Source organism: Sus scrofa, chromosome Y (genome assembly GCF_054392235.1).
Source record: "Sus scrofa isolate SSC_HxYL_T2T_F1_AM1 chromosome Y, Sscrofa_HxYL_maternal_Yorkshire_Landrace_v2.0, whole genome shotgun sequence".
Lineage (NCBI taxonomy): Eukaryota > Metazoa > Chordata > Mammalia > Artiodactyla > Suidae > Sus > Sus scrofa.
Genome location: NC_139402.1, coordinates 5120674 through 5146060, shown reverse-complemented (window position 1 = coordinate 5146060; position 25387 = coordinate 5120674).

Genomic DNA, 25387 nt, shown 5'->3' with positions numbered 1-25387 from the left:
ACTTCGGTTGCTTGTATGTCTTGGCTAGTATAAACAGTGCTGCAAATGGCATTATTTCATGCTCTTTTATGGCTGAGTAGTATTCCATTATATGTAGGTCCCACATCTTTATCAATTCCTCTGTCCATGAACATTTTCTTTTCTTTTTTAAACCATCTGGACTATCTCGTTTAGATTCAACCATCAAGCCTTGGAGTGTACATTCTGTACACATTTTTCCAAAGGACAACCACAACTTGGAAAGAAAAACATCCATGGATTCCCCAAGAGTACTCCAGAAATACATTCCTAATGGCTAAAGAAAATATGTTATTGACACAGAGGGGGATAGACTGGGCATTTGGGGTTAGTAGATGCAAACTATTGCATTTGGCGTTTATGAGCAATGAGGTCCTGCTGTATATCAGGATATAGTATATAGGGAATTATATCCAATCACATGTGATAGTACAGGATGGAGGATAATGGGAGAAAAAGAATGTGTGTGTGTGTGTGTGAGAGTGTGTGTGTGTGAGTGACTGGGTCACTTTGCTGTACAGCAGAAATTGACACAACATGGTAAATCAACCATAATAAAAAATAAAAATCTTAAAAGAAAAAGAAATACATTGTCCAAAATTCAGCTAAGAAAAAAAGAAGAGAGATTCACTTAGAAACCAACCACCTGACACAACTCCGCTCACATCTTACACAACTCTTGCTAGCATCGTACACAACTACTGCTGGCATTGACACAACTCTTGTTAGTGTCTTACACAGCTCCTGCTAACATGTTACACAACTCCTGCTAGTATCTTGCACAACCACTACGGACATTTACACCACACCTGTGAGCATCTGACACACCTCCTGCTAACATCTTCCGAGGTCCCTCATCCCCAGTTCTTGGCACATCTTCCCGAGTAGACCCAGTAGAGCAATCGCTTCAACAGCCTCTTGCGTTGCCCACGTTTTTCCCTTCTTTTCCTCCATATCCTTATTCACCCTTCGAAGGGGAGCTGAGTCTGCGATTTGCGTTAGGCAATAGGAAGTCTGCAGACACGTGACTTGGAAACACCCTCCTGGGCCGCCACGTTCCCTGGAGGCCTTGCCTCTTGCAGCCAAGCTCAGCTGTCCTAATTGAGGCCACCCTACATTAGCCAGCTGCCCGTCAGCGCCCCCGCTGCCAGCCCCACACACAACAAGGAGCCTGGCCAAGATCCCCCGCATCCGGCCATGAGGAGTATCAGTGCTCGTTAGTTGAACTGGCTCAAGTGGAGGGAATCTGTTTAGTAGCAATTGCTACCAGATCCATTCTGCTAATATTGGATATAGTACCCTGTGTAGAACTATATTCCCTACGCTTTCACTGAAATGTTACCTAAGTTACCCTTTGTATAAAACATTGTAACAACAACCAGTTTCCCATTAATAAAGACAAAGACTTTCTTTCTCTGATACGTTGCTATGCAGCTGGGTTCCCTGCGCCCGCAAACGTATATCCACGTGATAACAAAAGCCTGCATTTTCGCAGCATAAACACTTACCTCTTTCCCTGTGTATGCTGTTTCCCTCAGCCCTTCAAGAGCTGTTACTCCAGCATGTTCTAGTTTGCATTGTTTCTGACTAGAAAACTGATTATTCCTAACTCTCTACCTAGAATGTCATGCATTTCTTTTCTGTGGCTCCTAAGATTTTTTTTTTAATCTCACGTCTTGAGCAAACAGATTACAAGTTTCCTCTGTGTGATAGTCATCTTCTGCTTCAGAATCATTGTTTCTTGCATCTTTTTTTTTTCTTTTTAGGACCACATGTGCGGCATATGGAAGTTCCCAGGCTAGGGGTCAAATCAGAGCTGCAGCTGCTGGCCCTGAGCAATGCCATATACCTAACCCTCTGAGCAAGACCAGGGGTTGAACCTGCATCTTCATGGATACCCATCAGATGTGTTACTACTGACACAACGGGAACTCCTCCATCCCTATTTTTAACCAAGTTTTTTTAATAGCTTTTTTTTCTCCAAATATAATAAGATTACCGTCTTTCACGTCTTTTCAGATTCTGAACACATGTCAATTAAGGCACTTGAAATTGTTGCATAACCTCCTGATACTGCTTATTTTTCAGTTTTTCACTGGTAGGCGGTGGGGTCATTGGGAGTCAGCGTCATCCACCTTCTGGTTCCAGCAGGTCTGGGGTCTCTGTGCCAGAGGCAGCATATAGTTAACTTCTTCCATCTGGTGGGGGCTTCAGCACCTGCAAAACAGCTCCAAGGACATGGCTCAGAATACTACCTCTAGTCTTTGAGGGTGAACCAAGGACCTTGACTTTGTCAAATGGCTAAACTCTTCTTATTCTGTCCTGCTCAGCTGGGTTCATGTTTCTCTGTCTTTTCTCACTTTTCTGATGAAGTGGATGCTTTCACTCAAGTTTTTCTCTAGACAACAGGCAGGTGGAGGACACGGGAGGGGCTCCACTTGGGGAAGGCTTTACGGGGTCCTGCTCGGTGACACGTTCTTGTCCCCAAGTTGTCCTCAAACATCTCTGCATGGTCATGTTCCATCTCAAGAAGCCATCTCTCTCCCAATGCATGGGAGTCTTGCTGTCAAGGCGTCACCCCCCGGGCAGGGAGCACTTGGAGAAACAGGACTGGATGTGAATCCAGCCCTGGGGCAAAGCACACCAGTGATGGGTTCTGATTTGGCCATTCAGGTGTCTCCAGGCATCTCCTTGACTAAAACGCGAGCTAGTCCGGCATTGCTCTGACTTGGTTTGACTTGGCTGTGATTGTTCTTATCACCTCCCCGAAGGTATCAGGTTTGTTGCCCTTGAGCAGAGCTTACTATAGAGAAAAATAACTGTGTGTTACCATCACCAAGGATGCAGATTGATTTTTAGGGCTTAAAACCACAAAATAAGTTTTGTTTCATTTTTGTTTTGGTTTTGACCATGCCTGCAGCATGCATGTGGAAGTTTCCAGGCCAGGAATGGAACCCATGCCACCTCTGGAACCGGCAGTGACAAGACCAGATCCTTAACCCACTGAGCCACCAGGGAACTCCTGAAATACATTTTGATTTTTGAAACTGCCAGACAGGAGTTCCTGTTGTGACTCAGCAGATTAAAGACCTGACATAGTGTCTGTGAGGATTTGGGTTCGATTCCTGGCCTTGCTCAGTGGGTTAAGGATCCAGCGTTGCCGCAAATGCGGCTCAGATCCAGTGTTGCCAGGCCCCCCTCACCCACCATCAACCAGTCGTTAATAAGTTACTGAATCGTGGCTGTGAAGACCATTGCCTCACGCAAACATAAAAGCTCTTTCCACAGCCTCCCTCTCCCAGAGCAACTGATACAACTTCTATAGAGCTCGGCAAGGAAAGTCACAGACAATTAATTAGGACGCTCAAAGTGCTTCAAGAGCCTGCTAAGGGTGGAGCACCATAGAAGGACAGACATAGGTTTCAGTTCCATCATGTCCTGGCCATGCTCCTGCAGGGTTTTCCTGGAAATGGAAACCCTCAAGCTGACATGCAAGCCGAGAGTCACACAACTTGAAGAATTCAGGTATTCAAAGAGCAGCAGGAAAAGAATACCGGGGCCTGGAACAGCCTGTGCAAAGTCAAAAGGGCCAGGATGAGCCTGCTTTTTGATGAATCGAGAGACTGAAGACTCTGGAGGCAGAGGCCTTCGGGATAGAGAAGCTGTGAGGAAAGCGAGAGGGAGTATTTGAAATAACTGTGGGGAAGATGTTTCAGTATGGGCTCATACAAAGTTAACTTATTCTGTGTCTTATAAATTAGTTCATGTATATGTGAATTACTAACAGGTGAATTACTTAACAGGTGGATTAAAGTTGGTTGTGTTTTTAAGTTTTTAATTTATTTATTATTAAAGTATAGTTGATTGACAGTGTTGCATCAATTTCGACGGTACAGCATAGTGACCCAGTCGTGTGTGTGTGTGTGTGTGTGTGTGTGTGTGTGTATTCTTTTTTCTCATACTGTCTTCCATCATGTTCTGTCCTCAGATCTTGGATGTAGTTCCCAGGGCTGGATTATTTTTAAGCAAAGAGCATTTTACAGTGTGTAAGATGGGTAATACAGCTACCACTTCTTTCATAGTTCCAAGTAAGAGTAAGATTCACATAAATGCTAATGTCTTAGCTTACATCTTTGGCTGTGATTATCTGATTCCACAGCTCCTTTAGGATCTTAGGTGTTCTGTACATTTGTAAGTCAAAAAGTAGGTGTGTGTGGATTGGCCAGGTGAGAAATAACCACGTGGTCACCAGTGTGAAACAAAACCCATCTTGCAGAGAAAAAGGAACCTTCTGACACTGTGGGAAGGCCAACTGGTCCAGCCACCCTTGAGAACTGTATGGAGAAAACTAAATGAACATACCAGAGAATCCAACAGTCCCACTCCTGGGCATCTATCTGACAAAACGCAAATTCAAAAAGAAACGTGCCCCTCAGTGTTCACAGCAGCACTGTTCACAATAGCCAAGACATGGAAACAACCTAAGTGTCCATTGACATAGGAGTGGATCAAGAAGATGTGGTCCATATGCACAATGGAATATTATACAACCATAAAAAATGAAATGATGCTGTCTGCAACAGCATGGATGGACCTAGAGATTCTCCCACTAAGTGAAGTCTGTCATAAAGAGAAAGACAAATACCATATGATATCACTTACATGGGGAATCTAAAATATGACACAAATGAACTTATTTACAAAACAGAAAGAGACTCAGAGACAAACTTATGGTTACCAAAGGGGAAAGGAAGGGAGAGATAAATTGGGAGTTTGCGGTTAAAATATACACACTAATATATATATAAAATAGATAAACAAGATGGATCTACAGTGTATACAAGAATTGTACTCAGTATCTTGTAATCAATTATAATAGAAAAGACTTTTAAAAAGAATATGTGTTTGTAAAAAATTATATATATATACACACATAGGTATATCACTTTGCTGTATACCTGAACCTAATACATCATTGTAAATCAGCTCCGTTATTTTATTTTATTTTATTTTTTTTTGTCTTTTTGCCATTTCTCGGGCCACTCCCGTGGCATATAGAGGTTCCCAGGCTAAGGGTCAAATTGGAGCTGTAGCCACCAGCCTATGCTAGAGCCACAGCAATGCAGGATCCAAGCCACATCTGCAACCTACACCACAGATCACAGCAACACCAGATCTTTAAACCACTGAGCGAGGCCAAGGATCGAACCCGCAACCTCATGGTTCCTAGTCGGATTCGTTAACCCCTGAGCCAGGACAGGAACTCCAAATCAATTTTGACAAAAATTTTTAAAATAATGAAAGCTCTCTATTTTTCAAATTTAATTCATGTATTGGACAGAAGACAGGAGAATTCTCTTGAAGACCTGCAGACACCACTTCAGCTGCTGCCGAATTATTTTTTATTTTTATTTTTAAAAATTTTATAATTAGCCTATACTTGATTTACAATGTTGTGCCAATTTCTGCTATATAGCAAAGGAACTCAGTCATACATATGTATACATGGGTTTTTTTTTCAAATTTTTTTAAAGCGTAGTTGATTTACAGTGTTGTGCCAATTTCTGCTGTACAGCAAAGGGACTCAGTCACACATACATATATATATATATATATATATATATATATATATATCCTTTTTTATTTTTTTCAGACATTTTTATTAAGGTATAGTTGATTTACAGTGTTGTGCCAATTTCTGCTGTACAGCAAAGTGACCCAGTTATACGTGTATACATTATTTTTTTAAACTTTTTTTAATATTTATTTTTTATCAAAGTGTAGTTAATTTATAGCGTTGTGCTCATTTGTGCTGTACAGCAGAGTGACCCAGTCCTACATATTTATACATTCCCTTGCTCATCTTATCCTCCATCCTGGCCCATCCCAAGAGACTGGATAGAGTTCCCTGTGCTGGACAGCAGGACCTCACGGCTTATCCATTCTCAGTGCAAATGTAACACACAACTTCACTAAGTTACTTCTGTTTTCCTGTTTCTACATTGTGGCATGTTTTGACCTTGCTATTTAATATGCTGATGAAATGGGAGAGCCCCTCGTGGCTCAGCAGAAACAAATCTGAGCAGCGTCCACGAGGTTGCAGGTTCAGTCTTTGCCCTTGTTCAGTGGGTTAAGGATCTGGCGTGGCTGTGAGCTGTGCTGTATGTAGGTCGCAGGCGTGGCTCAGATCCCACACAGCTGTGACTGTGGTGTAAGCCACAGTGCATATATATATATATACACACACACACACACACACACACATACATACATATATACACACACACGTATGCATATATATATGTATGTATGTGTGTATACATATATATATATATGTATGTATACACTCACTGATGAGTTGAATTTGTATTGGTTTAGGTAACTATGTCCTTTAATGGAACCATTCAATCTTCAATTATATTTACTTCTGACACAAGGATTATTTTAACCTTCTTACAGTTTGTAAGTTTCACATGAGCTCACTCCCCAGAACGTCTTATTGACTCTGCTCTCTCTTTTTTTCTTCTTGTCTTTTCTAGGGCCGCACCTGTGGCATATGGATGTTCCCAGGACAGAGGGTCCAATCAGAGCTATAGCCGTCAGCCTACGCCACAGCCACAGCCACAGCAACGTGGGATCCAAGCCACGTCTGCAACCCATAGCACAGCTCACGGCCACGCCGGATCCTTAACCCATGGAGTGAGGGCAGGTATCGAACCTGCAACCTCATGGTTCCTTGTTGGATTCATTAACCACTGAGCCATGACGGGAACTCCCAAACTGGTCTGTCAACAATAAGCATATTTGGAGTTCCCTGGTGGCTCAGCCGGTAAAGAATTTGGTGTTGCTGGTGCTGTGGCCCTGGTTGGATTCCTGGCCTGGGAATTTCCATATGCTGTGGGCATGGCCAAAAAGATAAGAAGAAGAAGAGTTCCTGTTGTGGTTCAGCAGGTTAAAAACCCAATGTAGTGTCTGTGAGGATGCAGGTTTCATCCCAGCCTCACCTGGGTTAGGTCAGGGATCCCACGTTGCTGCAAGCTGCTGTGTAACTCAGAGTGGTGGCACACAGAAGGTGTGGCCATGGCTGTGGCACAGGCCTCAGCTGCCGCTTGGATTTATCTCCTAGCCTGGGAAATTCCATGTGCTACAGGTGCGACCCTAAAAAAGAGAAGAAAAGAATAATAAATAGATTTGACCTCTCTTGCTGGCTTTGGTTTTTAACTTGCCTGTCATCTGTCAGAGCTTGTTCTGTTTAACCAAAATGTCTCCTTTTGTCTCATCCCCTATCCCATCTAAGCAATAAAATTCTTTTCTGAATTTTATAAATTGGGGATCTGTAGCCCCAAGGGCTGAGTTACTCTCCTGGATTCATAGGATGGCTATTGGAACCCAAACAATCCAATTCTAGGATGAGATCTGGCGTCTGAGGCTCCAGAAGTGAAACACAGATCTATAAATTACGTGGAAAGATTTCCTGCTAGGACAACATATTTAAAATAACTTGTGGATTTTATTTTTTATTTTTATTTTGAGGGCTGCTCCTGTGGCATATGGAAGTCCCCAGGCTAGGGGTCCAATTGGAGCTACAGCTGCCGGTCTATTCCATAGCCACAGGGAGCCGTGGGATCAGAGCTGCGTCTGCGACTTACAGCACAGCTCATGGCAACCCCAGATCCTTAACCCACTGAGCAAGGCCAGCAATCGAATCTGCGTCCTCATGGATATTAGTCAGGTTCATTACCACTGAGCCAGGACGGGAACTCTCTAACCTGTGAATTTTAAACAAGCATTTTCAGTTTCATTTTGAGCAGTGTACTCCCCAATTTTTATTTGACCTAATTTTACAGGTAGAAATATTATATGTATAATTATTATACATTATTATAATTACATCTTGAATTATTATAAGTAGAAACATTGATGTGCATGTATTTGTCATTTATCCAGAATCCTTTACTTTTCAAAACAGAGTAAGTTTTATGGAAACTAAATGCAAACTTCAAGTAAAAAAAGCATGTTCCTGCATTCAGAACATTCTTGTAGAAGCACTTAAGTGATTGTAGTTGAAATAAGTTTACAGAAGCTTCTGTCACTGTTACTAAAATAGTGACAAAACAATCCATTTTGGTTTTGCATCTGAAAACTAGGCTAAAGAAGAAAATACCAGCCCAGACTTAAACACCCGCACCTATGGTCAACTGGTCAATGACAAAGGAGGCATGAACATACAAATGGAGAAAAGAATATATAATTGAAGACAGTGCTGGTGACTGGGAGAGTTCCCGTTGTGGCACAGTGGTTAGCAGTTCCAACCAGGAACCATGAGGTTGCGGGTTCGGTCCCTGCCCTTGCTCAGTGGGTTAGGACCTGGTGTTGCTGTGAGCTGTGGTGTAGGTTGCAGACACGGCTCGGATCCTGCATTGCTGTGGCTCTGGTGTAGGCTGGTGGCTACAGCTCCGATTCGACCCCTAGCCTGGGAACCTCTATATGCCGCAGAAGTGGCCCTAAAAAGGCAAAAAGACGAAAAAAAAAAAAAAGTGGTGCTGGGAAAACTACATATAAAATAATGAAATTAGAACACTCTCTAACACCATCCACAAAAATAAACTCAAAATGGATTAAAGACCTAAATATAAGACCAGATGCTGTAAAACTCTAGAGGAAAACATAGGCCAAACCCTCACTGACATAAACCCCAGCTATACCTTCTCAGATCCACCTCCTAGAATAATGACAATAAAAACAAAAATTAACAAATGGGACCTGATTAAACTTAAAAGTTTCTGCACAGCAAAGGAAACCCTCAACACAAAGAAAACACAACCCACAGAACGGGAGAAAATCTTTGCAAATGAAGTGATGGACAGGGAACTCATCTCCGAAATTTATAAACACCTCCTGCAGCTCAATACCAAAAAAGCAAACAACCCCATCAAAAAATGCACAGAAGATCTAAGCAGACAATTCTCTAAAGAAGACATACAGATGGCAAAAAAAAAAAAAAAACATGCAAAGATGTTCAACATCACTCATGATTAGAGAAATACAAATCAAAACTACCACGAGGTACCACCTTACACCAGCCAGAAAGAATGACCATCATCCAAGAGTCAACAAACAATAAATGCTGGAGAGGGTGTGGAGAAAAGGGAACCCTCTTACACTGTTGGTGGGATTGTAAACTGGTGCAACCTCTGTGGAAAATAGGAGGGAGATGCCTCAGAAAACTAAAAATAGAACTACCATTTGACCCAGCAATCCCACACCTGGGCATCTATCCAGAGAAAACCATGACACGAAAAGATACATGTACACCAATGTTCACTGCAGCACTATTTGCAATAGCTAAGACATGAAAGCAACCTAAATGTCCATTTACAGAGGAGTGGATCAAGAAGATGTGGTACATTTACACAATGGAATATTACTCAGCCCATAAAAAGGAATGAAATAATTGCATTTGCAGAAGCATGGACGGACCTAGAAATTATCATGCTAAGTGAAATTAGGCAGGAAGACACCAATGTCCTATGCTGTCACTTACATGTGGAATCGAAAAAAAAGGCTAAAATAAACTTCTTTGCAGAATAGATAGTGACTCAGAGTTTGAAAAACTTACTGTTTCCAAAGGAGACCAATTGGTTGAGGGGGGCAGGGTGGGAAAATGAGCTCGGAGTTCAGGATGGAAGTGCTGTAAAATTGGGCTGTGATGATCATTATACAACTATAAAAATATAACAATATTCATTGAGCTGAAAGCAAAAAAGAAAAGAAAAGAAAAAAGAAAATATGGCCCTTTTCCAGATTCCTCCTCTCAGTGATTGTCAATTTCTTAGGCTGTTCTTTCCTCATATGCGTGGCTATTTTGCCTCTCAGATTTAATCTTTCTTAGCAGAGGGCAAGTTTCTGCAGCCTGCAGAACTGGGGCGGATCTAAGCTTTGTTATGATGTTCATGTGGTTTTTTTATAGTTCATTATTCTGCACACCTCTGACTATCAAAGTATTGATCCAAATACATGATCCTTTATGACTCCATGATTATTCCAGCCAGCCATCAAAAAAAAAAAAATGTTTGCCCATTATTTCCACTACATTCCACATCCACCTGCCTGTGAAATGAATTTGATGCTAATGTTTACTGAGAAACTGTTTTTCTGCTTTTGCAAAATATTAAAGCAGCTGGGGTCTCTCAAGAAATCTGTCCAATGCTGAAATGAAAATGCTGTCGTCTTCCTTTCTGCATGGATCCTGAGAAAACTTTTTCTTAGGTGGCTTCGTAAGAAAAGTCTTAATCTAAGGTTGTATTGCAATTGTACCCTTGAGTACACGCTGTATTTGAAGCAAGATCACTTCTGTGGAAGATGCACCCCTGAACAAATAAGTTTAGTGAATGAATAAAGCAATACTTGCAGAAGAAAGAAAATAACTATGCCACGGAACCCCATCTCCAGGAGACAGGTTTCTACTTATCTGGATGTCTCCAGAGTTACTGTTGCAAAAATAACAAAAGCAGAGCTTGTGTTACTTCTCAGGTGTTCAACCTGATGCACACATGTTACAAATAACCATACTTTTGATGCAGGTGCAGGTCAAGAGACATATTTCCTCTAGAAGTCAAGTCCATCTCTTCTGGAAAATAACATTCACAGAATCCTAAAAACAATAACAAAAACTGTGTTGGTTTCATCACACACACCAATACCCACAGTCCCCACCCCGACAAACAGACAAGATGCCCACTTTCTGTCTCTGCATCACCATCTGTGTCCATTCTCATCTTTCTGAGATGGAACAATTGACGGCCATCAACAAAATCCGTTTTCTTTCCCCAGGAGGCATCCCTTTGGAGAAAGAAGATAGTGTGAGTCATCATTCAAAAGCTATCTCTCTGGATGGATCCTGAGAAAACTTTTTCTTAGGTGGCTTCGTAAGAAAAGTCTTAATCTAAGGTTGTATTGCAATTGTACCCCCTCTCTCTGCCACACTCTCTGCAGCGACAGGACCAGAAAAGTCCTCTTGGATCATAAGCCAGCATCATCTGGCAGGCCATGCCACACCAACTCCGTCGACCCCAGCCAGGGTGGCAGGAACCTCTCTCGCCTTCAGCATTCAGAGGCAGCCTCCAGAAGATACTGCTCTCGGAGCCAGCGTCCTCCCATGTCTGCTGGCTGATCTCCCAGGAAATTTGTCTCCCATCAAAACGGGGCACCTCAAACTCCTTTAGACCAAGGGGTAAAATTCACTTGGTGCCAGTGTCCTCTGGCTCTGCAAGTGGAGGGAAGACAGAGCATTGAAAATTAAAACTCCCATTGAAAAATCGGGAGGGGAGTTTCTGCGGGGGCTCAGCGGTAAGGAACCCAACTAGTAGCCATGAGGCTATGGGTTCAATCCCTGGCCTCGCTCCATGGATTAAGGATCTGGCATTGCTCTGAGCTGTGGTGTAGGTCGCAGACGAGGCTCGGGTCTGGCATTGCTGTGGTGTAGGCTGGCGTCTATAGCTCCAGTTCGACCCCTAGCCTGGGGACTTCCATGTGCCCCAGGGGCAGCCCTAAAAAAGAAAGCGAAAAGAAGAAAGAAAGAAAGAAGGCAAAAAAGAAAAGAAAAAGAATGAAAAGGAAAGAAAGAAAGAAGAAAAGAAAAAAGAAAAATCAGGAGGAAGAATATCCCATCGTGCGGAAGGACCACACTGATTCTTTCATCCCCTGATGGGCATCTGGGTTGTTTATACCCATTGGCTGGTGTTAATAGTGCCACCGGGCGCAGGCACACACCTATTTTTGCTGAACGCCTGTTTTCAGTTCTCTTGGGCAAATACCGAGGCGTGGGATTGCTGGGCGGTAAGGGTATTTTATGTTTAACGAGGAATGCCAGACTGTTTCCCTCTGCAGATGCAGCCGTTAAAAGAAATGAAGCATTGACCTGTTAGACACAGCCTAGATGCACCTTAGCCTCACTGCATGCACGGAGGGGTGTCAGGCTCAAACAGCCATGCTGGGCATGATTGCATTTATATGCAATGTGTAGAGTCAGCCAATCCAGAAGGTAGATCTGTGGTCACCAGGGGCTGGAAGGAGGAGGGCGTGAGAAGTTGCTCTTCAAGGAGACAACATCGGAGTTCCCATTGTGGCTCAGAGGGTTAAGACCCTGACGAGTATCCATGATCCTGTGACTCTGCTCAGTGGGTTAAGGATCTGGCGTTGCCTGTGGCTGTGGTGTAGGTCACAGATGCAGCTCGGATTCGGTGTGGCTGTGGTGTAGGCTGGTCGCTGCAGCTCCAATTTGCCTGGGAACCTGCATAGGCTGCAGGTGTGCCTCTAAAAAGACAAAATTAATTAATTAATGAAAGATTTCCCCAATGATGAGGAAAAAAAGGAAACATCTTTGGGACAGAGAATAATACTCTCAAAGAGGTGGTGATTTCATAGTATTGGTGCATACACCATATAAATGCAGGGAATGGTGTATTCCTGAGCTGCATCTATGTGCCAGCAACCCCAGTGAAAAAAAAGGACTCTATTTCTACCACAACAAACATCCCTGTGGAACCTACAATGGCCGTCTGTCAAATAAATAAAATCTATGTTTATATACGTTGAAGTGGTATGAGCAAAACAGAGTAGCTGGGAAGAAATGGGATGGTGATAGTTTGCAATTTTCTAGTCCCTTTTCTGAGTTGTTGGATTCGGTTTGCTCATATGGTGTTGAGGATTTTTGCCTCTCTGTTCATCAAACATGTTGTCCTAAAACCTTCTTTTTTTTTTTGTAATGTCTTTGGTTCTGGGATCTGGGTGATGGAGCCCTTACAGAATGGGGTTTGGGAATATTCTGTCCTCTTGCATTTGGGCAGAATTGTTTAAGAAATAGTTGAATAATAGTTGTTATTAGCTCTTCTTTGTATGCATGGCAGCAGTCCCCTTTGAATCCATCCAGCCCTCGACTTTGGTTTGTGGGGAGTGCTTGCTTTCTGTTTTCGATTTACAAATGCAATTTCACTACTAGGAATTGGTCTGTTCAGATTGCCCATTTCTTCCTGGTGTGGTCTTGGAAGATTGTATGTGTCTAGCAATGTACGCATTCCTTCTAAACTGTCTGATTTGTTGGCTTATCGCTGTTTGTAGAATTTCTGTATGATTCGTTGTATCTCTGTGGCATTGGCTGTGATTTCTTTCATTTCTTAGTTTATCTAGGCCCCTCCTCTCTCTCTCTCTCTCTCTTTTTTTTTTTTCCAGTGAATCTAGGTAAAGTTTTATTTTATCAATTTTGTTTGTCTTTTCAACAAAACCAGATTTTGGTTTCATTGATCTTTTTAATTTGGGGGGAGGGGGCCTTATTTATTTCTTCCCTAATATGTATTATTTCCTTCTTTCCTTTTGGGCTTTGGTCTTTTTTGTCTAATTCATTTAGGTGTTATTTGAGATTTTTCTTGTTTCTTAAGGAAGACCTGTGTCACTAGAAACTTCCCTTTTGGAACTGATTTTGTTGCATCTCACAGATTTTGGAAAGTTGCTTTTCCACCGATGTTTGTCTCGAGGTAGTTCTGATTTCCTCTTTGATTTCTTCAGTACCACGTTATTTTTTTTTTAGTAGCATATTGTTTAACCTCTACGTGTTTGTCTTTTTCCTATTTTTCTTTCTATAATTGATTTCCGGTTTCATACTGTAGTGGTCAGAAGAAAAATGCTTGATATAATTATAATTATATAGTACTATTATATGTTATATCTAATTAAACAGTACTATTTTATTATATTATTTATATTGCTATATGTAACATTATATATTATTTATTATTATATATAATTTTATGTGTGGTATACATCATATGTAAATATCTGCCTAGATTTACATATATACTATCTGGATGGAAATCTGTCTAGGAGTTTCCATTGTGGCTCAGTGGAAAGGAATCTGGCTGGTATCCATGAGGACGCATGTTCGATCCCTGACCTCGCCCAGTGGATTAAGGATCCAGTGTTGCCGTAAGCTGTGGCTCGGATCTGGCATTGCTGCGGCTGTGATGTGGGCTGGCGGCCACAGCTCTGCTTCAACCCCTAGCCTGGGAACCTCCATATGCTGCAAGCATGGCCCTAAAAAGACAAATAAAAAATCTCTCTAGAGGTTAAGGACTCACTGTTGCTACTGCGGTGACATAGGTCACAGCTGTGGCTCAAACTTACATATGCTGCAGGTGCAATTGAAAAAGGAAAAAGAAATCCATTTAGATTATCATATCTATAACTATATTCATTATGAATAAAATAATATTGGTAAATAGTATATAATATTGTACTATTATAAAATGTATATTAGTGATCACTCTATTGTACAATATAGTACATATACTATGTATAGAAGTAGATAAGCATGTGTATTATAATTATATGTGTATTTATATACAATACATATCTATATCCTATAGACCAGGGATTTCTTTTTTTTTTTTTTTGCTTTTTTTGCTTTTTAAAATATAGTTTTAGGGAGTTCCCGTCATGGCTCAGTAGTAACGAAACTGACTGGTATCCCTGAGGACTCAGGTTCAATCCCTGGCCCCATTCAGTGGTTTAAGGATACAGAGTTGCCATGAGCTGTGGTGTAGGTCATAGACACAGCTTGGATACTGTTTTGCTGTTGCCGTGGTGTAGGCCGGCCGCTGTAGCTCCAATATGACCCCTAACTTGGGAACCTCCATATGCCTTGAGTGCAGCCCTAAAAAGACAAAAAAAATAAAAATAAAATAAAATATGGTTTTATACATGCCTTAAATGGGTTTACATTTTTTAAAAAGTAATATTTTAATTTTATATTTTATAATTGCGTAGAAGGAGAAATGATATTATAACATTCAGAGGCATTTTCTCCTCTATTATTTTTTGTTTGTTTTTTGGTGGGTTTTCTAATTTGTTTTTTAGTTTGTTAGTTTTGTTTTATTATTTTATGTTATGTTATTTTATTTTTCTTACTGAATAGTTTATTTACAGTGTTGTGTGGAATTTCATTTTTATTACGAGAGACAGAGGACAAAAAAATTCCCCAGAGCACTCTCTCCTCAAATATATAACATCCTATCTTGGGAGTTACATTGCAGCTCAACAGAAATGAACCCAACTAGTATCCACGAGGACGCAGGTTTGAACCCTAGCCTCACTTAATGGGTTAAGGATTAAGCATCGCCACAAACTATGGTGTGGGTCCCAGATGGAGCTCGGATCCTGTGTGGCTGTGGCTGTGGTGTAGGCTGGCAGCTGCAGCTCCGATTCAACCCTTACCCTGGGAATTTCCGATTGCCACAAGTGAGGTGCGAAAAAAACCAAAAACAAAAACCCTACTCTCTTGCACAACCTAGACCGACTTGTGTCCAGTCCTGTCTTGGGTTTATCACCTTGGATAAACCCCAAACTAAACATGGGCGAGCAAGCAGAATGGATAGTTCACGCAGAAAACCCTGGAGTCATGTTAAGAGGATGGATTTTGTACCTGCCCACCAGCCACCTGTGTTCCTGGAGTTGTCATCCCAGTAGCCAGTGAGATGTCCACCCAGAACTCCAGGTTTTGGGCTCATGGGAAGGTGGTCAGTGCACAGGAGCCTCCTTGAGAAAATTTCTGAGGTGTCACACAGCTGTTATTCCTTGACTTCTTGGAGATGGGAAACTTGCAATGATACCCACACCTTCCTCATCATCCACCCTCTGCTCCAAGCCATGAATGCAACACTGTCTGCCCTTCCCTGATCACAGGCTTCTCCAATTTCCAGATTCTGCCTTCTTTGATTCCATGCAATTCCATAGAATGCATGTTCCAAATGTGCACGCCCTCCTGACCCAATCCAGGTGTAGACTTTGCTTTGCCTGAGCCGGTTCTGAACCTTGGCATGTTTACTTTCCGTTTCCCAAGTGTTTGTGGACCTGATCTCAATAATTTGTAGCTGGCATTGTGGCAATTTCCGGACAACCCTTGGGTACTGGATAAGGTCATTTCCTTCCTGAATAAACCAGCAATCTCTGAGGGAGGGATTTTGGCATCTGTCCTGCAGTGATAAGGGACAGCTGGAATGCTAAGGACAGTGCCGGGAGGGAGGCTACTTGTCAACCAAGCAGGGTGAGTCTCAGTGTTTTAACAACCGGGACACCTGAGTATTTGTTCTGCCCACGAAGCCAAAATCTAACCCAGAAAGCGAGTGAAGAACATTTTCAGAGCCATGCTCATGAAGCGTCATGTCTGGCAGTCCCACGATCCCACAGGGATCTCCATAAAGATGACGCAGATCTGGTGGGTCCAAGAGGCCAGCTCACAAGTTATTCACTGATGCTGTTCTGCAGATTTTGAGAGATGCCAGGTTGGAAGGCATTTAGTCAAGACAAATGTATCTCTCTCTCTCTCTCTCTCTCTCTTTCTCTTCCTTCCTCCCTCCCTCCCTCTTTCTTTCCCTTCCTTCCTGCTTTGCTTCTTTCTTTCCTTCCCACACCTGCAGTATATGGAAGTTCCCAGGCTAGGGGTTGAATTGGAGCTGCATCTGTGACCTACACTGCTGTTTGCAGCAATGCTGGATCCCTAACCCACTAAGCAAGACCAGGGATGGAACCCACATCCTCACAGACACTATGTCTGGTTGTTAACCCCCTGAGCCACACCAGGAACTCCTAAAGGCGACCTTTCACAACTATGATTCCTTTGAGGATGCTATACCCCTGCTTCTCCATCCATTGCAGGAAGGCGACTCTCCTAAAACGTGTTCCTTGAAAACAGAACACAGCATCTCATTCAGTTTCTCTCTGCCCATTATCAAGGGGGTTGTTTTTCAAGCAACCTGCATACCTCAGTGGACGCTGGAAATCATGGCGGGAGGGAAGCCAGAATCAGATAAAATTGCACAGCTCTGCACCTTTCTTAAAAACCTTCGGGGAGAAGCACTGTAAGCTAAGTTTACAATTAGAAATCAGGTCGCAGGGCCCCTAAAGCACATCACCCAGATGCCTTTTTAATTGTTTCTCTCCTTCTCTGACACTTGATTTTTAAAATGTACTTCTTTTTCCCCTTGTGTCAAAGGAAGTGTCATTCAGAAATTACCACTCAGAGGTTGAAACACCCCCAATTCACTGGAACACATTTGAGTGAGGTTGCAGGGAGCCATTGAGTTTAATCATGGAAATCTGCAGGAAGCTTTCATCGATAGTTTGTCAAAGCGTGTAAAAATAACAGCACGGGGAATATAGCCAATATTTTATAAAACTTTAAATGGAATAGCATCTATAAAAAGAGTGAGTTACTGGGTTGCCGCCTGAAACAATGTATTGTAAATCAACTCTACTTCCCTCTAAACAAATAAATATATCAATAAAAAACAACCAAAAATGCAAAGAAAAGGTATATAAAATCATAGGCTAGAAGAAAAAAACGTTAGATTACGATTTTCTTTCTCTCTCTCTCTCTTTCTTTCTTTCTTTCTTTCTTTTTCTTTCTTCCGCTGTTTTAATGTCACACTTATGGCACATGGAGGTTCCCAGGCTAGGGGTGGAATCAGAGCTGTAGCCACCAGCTTATGCCACAGCCACAACAACGTGGGATCCAAGCCGCATCTGCAACCGACACCACAGCTTGTGGCAACACCAGATCCTTAACCCAATGAGCGGGCCCAGGGATTGAACCTGCATCCTCGTGGATCCTAGTCAGGCTTGTTAACCACTGAGCCACGAAGGGAACTCCAGATTATGGGGTTTTTTTAACTGAATATTTTTTACCACAGTGGCAGCATGCAGAAGTTCCCTGGGGCAGGGACTGAACCCATGACACTGCAGTGACCTGAGCTGCTGCAATGGCAACGCCAGATCCTTAACCCTCTGAGCTCCCATGAAATTCCTGATAATTGAATATTGTTATGTGAAATGTATGCAGCAGGGGATTCTGAGCCAAAACTGCATCTACGTCATTTCTACGAATGCATCTTATCTGTCTACCTGTTGTTATCCATCTGTCTGTCTATCCATCCATCCATCCATTTATCATCTATCTCTGTGTATGTATCTATCCATCTATCTTATCTCTCAACTATCTTATCTATCCATATTTCTATCTATCTATATGTATGTATTTATTTATCTATCCATCTATCTTATCTCTTATCTATCCATCTATCTATATGTATGTATCTATGTATCTATCTTAACTCTCATCTATCTTATCTATCCATCCATCTATCCATCTACCTACTTATCTCTCTGAATCTCTGTATCTCTATGTATCTATGAATCTACGTATCTACGTATGTATCTATCTCAATATTTAAACAAGTTACATGTGTTTGTTAGGCATTTTTGTATGTGTGTATATAACTAACTTTAAAAAAATCTCAGCCCCAAATTATTAGATGCCTTTCCTGTGAAAAACACTGATTTATGCACAAAGCGTTTTTGCTTTTCTGTGTCAATTAGCATTTGCTAGACCTGAAATCACCCTCAAACCCTATGGCATTCTTAGCACTATCTTTCTAAATTGACACAGTGATGCCCTGAAGCCCTACCTGACTAATTGCCACGGCTCCTATATATCTAGTGAAAAGTGCTGCCAGGACATTTGTCTGGTAGCAAGCCCAAGGCAGTGACCTAGAAGCCAGCTGTGTGACTGGCAGTTGTGACTCACGGTTTCAAATTTCCTGGACCGTGGGGCAGCCACTGACCTCCTATTCCTTGGCCATTGTTCCTCCTCATCCTTGACTCGCTGAGGCTCTTGTACCCTCAGCACTGTTGACATTTAGAGCTGGATAATCCCTTTAGCGGCGAGTTTCCCTGTGTCTTGTGGATGATAAGTGGCATCGTGGTCTCCACTCCCAGGATAACAGTTGAGACCCCTGCAAAAATGTCTGCAACATCACCAGCATCCCCTGGGGGACTGGGGTGGGGGCAAAACCACCCCATTTGGTAAATAGCCCTGCTGATTAGACTGAATTGCAAGCTTCTTAGTCTTTTAGACCCTTAAGTCTGCACATTGCTCCTCTCTTAAGGTATTTTTTTTCTCCCCCTTTTTCTGTCTTTTTTGTCTTTTTAGGGCCACATCCAAGGCATATGGAGGTTCTAAGGCTAGGGATCCAATTGGAGCTGTAGCTGCTGGCTTATGCCATAGTCACAGCAACTCGGGATCCGAGCCACATCTGTGACCTACACCACAGCTCATGGCAACGCCAGATCCTTAACCCACTGAGTGAGGCCAGGGATCGATCCTGTGTCTTCATGGATGCTAGTTGGGTTTGTTAACCACTGAGCCATGACGAGAACTTCTCCCCTTTGCCTGGACTGTAAACATGGATTTGCTTCCTTGCACAGGGTATCACTCATTCTTCCTAAGATGCATAAGGAGTTGACGTAGTATATCTCTGAAATTTCTCTGTAAGCAGAAAACTCACATTGCATTCACAAACTTTCACACGTTGTCTCTAAAGATTTGTTTAAAAAAATAATTGGGACATGACATTTCAACTCCTATGAATGAGTGGGTGGCAGGTTTTTGCTGCTGTGTGTATATGTGTGTGTACACACACACACTAATATATAATATATATGCACATATATAAATATATGTGTGTGAGGTTTTTTCCTGATATATATATGTGGTATATGTATGTGTGTGTGTGTGTATAGAATGTCTATCAAAACTAATTATGGCATAGATTCAAGAAATAGTCACCATTCCTTATGCCCTTTAGAAAAAGATGCATGTTTGCTTCTTGCCTTAGTCCAAAGGGAGTTAGAAAAACATACTGATTAACCAAAAAATTTTCTCTACATCCTAGAATTAATATTGGGGCTCCTACAGGAGAAGAATTTCTCATGCTACCTTTAAAATACAGTATTGGCATTCCTGTCGTGGCTCAGCAGAAACGAATCTGGTTAGCATCCATGAGGATGCAGGTTCACCCCTGGCTTTGCTCAGTGGGTTAAGGATCTGGTGTTGTCATGAGCTGTGGTGTAGGTCACAGACGCAGCTCGGATTCTGCGTTGCTGTGGCTGTGGCATAGACCAGCAGCTACAGCTCCGATTCGACCCCTAGCCTGGGAACTTCCATATGCTGTGAGTGAGGCCCCAAAAAGATCAAAAGACAAAAAAAACAAACAAACAAACAAAAAAAAACCAGTATCATGGAATAGGGAGACTACCAAAGTTATACATCACTGAGATTCCATAATATTTCCCACCTTTATGAATAATAGTTTTCTTCTTGGGGTTTCTAAATTAAATTAGACTTTCTAATCAAGGGAAAAAGCCAACTTGTTTCCAATAGCTGTTGCAAAAAGTGAAGAATCCACGAAAGCAACTCTGATTCTCTTAGCTGAAGAAAACCATGAACTTGGGAGAAATATATATAAATCTATGCATATAGAGTATATATATATATATACATGTATAAATGAGAATCATTGAGGAAACCAATGAGAAATCCATTTTCTGGGCTCACTGCTATAGCTGTGTCTTTATTTGCCAGTGTAAATTTAGAGTGTGACACACACACACATTTAGAGTGTGACAACTAATTGTTTCGAGAAATCAAGTAAAATAAAGTGAAACTAGAAGTCGAGCTATCCTCAAATAGAAGGCGAGACTGTACATAGTAGAGACCTACTGGATGGGATCAGTCCTAGGGTATTTATTTCGTCAGCATTTACCATCCTATTTGGATGTGGCGAATGGTTTATCTCTCATTTTTCTTTCATTTTCTTCTCTCTTCTTCTTTCTTCTTCTTCTTCTTCTTCTTCCTCTTCTTCTTTGTCTTCTTTCTCTTCTTCTTCTTCCTCTTCTTCTTCTTCCTCTTCTTCTTTTTCTTCTTCCTCTTCTTCTTTGTCTTCTTTCTCTTCTTCTTCTTCCTCTTCTTCTTCTTCTTCTTCTTCTTCTTCTTCTTCTTCTTCTTCTTCCTCTTCTTCTTCTTCTTCTTCTTCTTCTTCTTCTTCTTCTTCTTCCTCTTCTTCTTCTTCTTCTTCTTCTTCTTCTTCTTCTTCTTCTTCTTCTTCTTCTTCTTCTTCTTCTTCTTCTCTCTTCTTCTCCTTCTCCTCCTTCTCCTCCTCTTTCTCCTCCTCCTCCTCCTTCTCCTCCTTCTTCCTCCTGTTCCTCTTCCTCTTCTGCTTTTTTGGGCCACACCTGCAGCTTACAGAAGTTCCCAGGCTAGGGGTGAAATCGGTGCTACAGCCGCCAGCCTACACCACAGCAACACCAGGACCACAGCTCACAGCCACACCAGATCCGTAAGGCATCGAGGGAGGCCAGGGATGGAACCCACATCCTCAGAGATGCTAGTCAGGCTCATTTACCCTGCGCCACAACAGGAATGCCCTATCTCTCATTTCTCTTAGCGTAGTTATCCAGAACCTCCTAAGGTCAGGCGAAACACATTTCCATGCTGTTGTACATGGCGTCCTTAAGGAGAGCTAGCACGTAAGTTTAATATTCATGACATGTCAGACTCTTTCATTGTCATGACTACATGGAAATCTCAGACACCATCAATGCATGAATGGTCTAAATCACTAAAGATGACCTAGTTTTATTTCCATAGATATTTATTATGGTGACATTTCTCACCTTCTTATATCTTGCATTCAAAACATGTATAGTCTGTAATTTCACATGTATTATTATAAGGCAGGGGTCTGGATTGTGTAGACCAATTTTAAATAGGTATAGTATTCAAATAAGACTTTAGAGTATCAGTGTTAGAATATGATATTACTAATCATATAATAAAATATTGACACATCTTAAAAGTATTTCCAAGGTCCTTAAAACCCATGAAAATTTAGTGAGTACCACTGCCTGCTCTTTGATCTCAAAAAGCAATATATTTTACAGGAAGAGGGTGATCAGAGCTCCCACTGTGGTGCCACGGGATCAGCAGCATCTTGGGAGCCACTGGGACAAGGGTGCCACCCCCATCCTGGCACAGTGGGTTACAGATCTGGCATTGCCACAGCTGCGGCTTGGTTCTCAGCTGTGGCTCAGATCTGACCCCAAGCCTGGGAGCTCCATATGCTGCCGGGCAGCCAAAAAGGTTTTAAAACAAGAAAAAGAAAGGTGATTATCAAATAGCCTTCCATTAGGGATGCAGTAAAGAGTATAATGAAGGGTGTAAAGTGATGATAACTCTCTCGTGTTTACTGTCAGTCTTTTTTATATATAATCAATAAATCATTCTGCTCAGGCATTTCATTGCAGCAGATGACGCTGGATTTGATGCATTGCTTAGAACTGGACATCCATGGCCCTGGGGTTTACAGGGGATCTAAACTGAATTAACTGATTGACTCTCCCTGTCACTGATCTTTGGGGAGAGTGATTTTTGGAATCAAATTAACTTTGTCACCATATCTATCTGGGCTGCTTCTTCGTAGGATAACTGTGGTACACAGAAACATCATTTTGTAGGGATAAATGAGTGAGGATTAGTGAAAACAATTTGGTTTAAAGTGGTATTGGTTTAAATACTAGGAAAATATGTAAAAATAAAGCATGAGTTTAAACAAAATGAAAAGGTTATTTTTCTCACTTCTTAAAATCTATTTTGGGTAGCCCACGTGGAGGTCATGTCTTAGATTATAATACTTTTTTATTAACAATTATAAGAACTTAAAAAAATGTAGGGAGTTCCTGTCGTGGCTGAGTGGAAACAAACCCAACTGGTATCCATGAGGATGTGGGATTGATCCCTGGCCTGGCTTAGTGGGTTAAGGATCCAGTGTTGCCGTGAGCTGTGGTGTAGGTCACAGATGTGGCTCGGATCTGGCGTTTCTGTGGCTGTGGCATAGGCCGGCAGCTGTAGCCTGGGAACTTCCATTTGCCAGTGTGGCCCTAAAAAGCAAAAAAATAAAAATAAAAATCTAACTGCAGGACCTCAAACATCTATCAGCAGAACCTCAAAATATTTTCTCTATTAATAAGAGTGCTTTAGGCAATAAAAATAGTTCTGTGATGCATTTGTATGGTTAGAGAGAATCTAAACAAAAGTGTGACATTTTAAAAATTTTCCAGTAAGATGAAAATTGATAAACTCTTGTGATATACATTGGTTATTATTCATGTTTATCCAAAACTCTGAAATTCAAGAGATTTAAACCTAGAGTGCCATGCTGACATATTTGCCTTAAAATTTTAGGAGTTCCCATCATGGTTCAGCGGAAACGAATCCAACTAGGAACCATGAGGTTACAGGTTCGATCCCCGGCATCGCTCAGTGGGTTAAGGATCCGATGTTGCCGTGAGCTGTGGTGGTAGGTCACAGCGAGGCTTGGATCTGCCGTTGCTGTGGCTCTGACATAGGCCGGTGGCTACAGCTCCAGTTCGACCCGTAGCCTGGGAACCTCCATGTGCAGTGGGTGCAGCCCTAAAAGGACAAAAAGACAAAAAAAAATTATAAAGCACAGATAGCTGGATAATCTCCTTCTTTTCTTTTCTTTTTTTTTGGGGGGGGTGCTTTTTAGAACTCCACCTGCAGCATATGGCAATTCCCAGGGTAGGGGTCTAATTGGAGCTGCATCTCCCAGCCCACACCACAGCCACAGCAATGCCAGGTCTGAGCCATGTCTGCCACCTACACCACAGCTCACAGCAATGCCGGATCCTTTAACCCAATGAGCGAGGCCAGGGATCGAACCTGAGTCCTCATGGATGCTGGTCAGATTGGTTTCCACTGAGCCATGACGGGAACTCCCTCTTTCTTTTCTTTAGAGCCCTGACTTTCTCCTACAGTAGTTTGTCCAGATTCCATAGTGAAAGGAGTACACCTAAATATACATTCAGCTGTTTTATTTTACTTTATTTTTAATTTAACTTTGTTTTGTTAGGGAGGCACCTACCACATATGGACATTCCCAGGCTAGGGGTTGAATCAGAGTTGCAGCTGCAGCCTACCCCACAGCCACCGCAACACCAGATCCAAGCCACATCTGAGACCTACATGGCAGCTTGTGGCAACGCCAGATCCTTATTCTGCTGAGCGAGTCCAGGAATTGACCACACACTCTATGCTGGGTTCTTAACCTGCGGAGCCACAGCAGGAACGCCCATTCAGTGATTTGCTTTTTTTAATTCATTTATTTATTTTTCTGCTGTACAGCATGGGGGCCATGTTACTCTTGCACGTGTACATTTTTCCCCACCCTCTGTTCTGTTGCAATATAAGTATCTAGACATAGTTCTCAATGCTACTCAGCAGGATCTCCCTGCTGAAATGCCATGATAGTCATGGATAACACGCTCTGGTATTCGTTGGTCCAGAAGAAGCCCTTCACTGAGGGGGATTTACCACCTGAATTCTGTTTTAGGTTGTGGTTCCTCTTTCTACTATGGGTTGTCTTGCTGCAGAAGGTCCTTAACCCACAACACAACTGCCGTAAGGACCTGCTCGTGTCATGTGAGACAATCAAACTGTGCCCACAATGATCCACATCACAGAAGACCGCCAGAGAGGGCTGGTGGGGTAGATGTTGGACTCTAGGACCTTAAGGGTATCAGTTCCCAAAAAAGAGGAACACAATTAAAAAAAAAAAAATCGGAAAGGAGAGAAACGTACCGGCGGGCCAGAGCCGACGTATAAAAGCCTTTCTTTATTCAAGGCCAAGAGCACTTCTGGAAGCTTGCTGCAGTAAAATCATCAGTGAATGATGGCAATTAGTAACACACATCATCACTGCCCCTGTGTATCCTGTTGGCATGTGACGGCATTGCGAACACTTAGGAAGTGTTCAAAAGGATAGTGCGTGAGAAGTTCCCGTTGTGGCTCAGCGGGTTAAGAACCCGACACAGTGTCCATGAGGAGGCAGGCTGATCCCTGGCATCGCTCAGTGGATTGAAGGACCTGGTGTTGCTGCGGCAGTGGTGTAGGTTGGCACCTGCAGGTCCGATTCAACCTCTAGCCTGGGAACTTCCGTATGTGGCAGGTGCAGCCCCCCTCCCCTGCAAAAGGAAGCTGGAGCGTGAAACTGATGCAGTCTGAATAAGGAGCAGGATACTTAACAAACATACACACATTAATTGGTAAGTATTTACCGTGTCTAAGGGAATTCACAAGTCAATAAATTCAATAAAGTGGGGGAAAAAAAGAATAACCGTTTAAAAAGATAACATGTATTTCCACTAATAAGCAAGAAATTTAAAATTTACTTGGTGTTCTTAATTGCAGGCCGTGACTCAGTCTTTAATCAAGCTTTCCATGAAACCACAGGAATCAAAAAGCAAGAGATAATTATGAAAATTTGAAAATATCATTGGTAATTTTTTAATGTAAATGGGAATGGAGCAATAGAAGGAATCGGACAGCTTAAGGAGTTTCCTGGTGGCCTGGCCGTTAAGGATCTGGCATTGTGTCTGCAGTGGTGTGGGTTCAATCCCTGGCCAG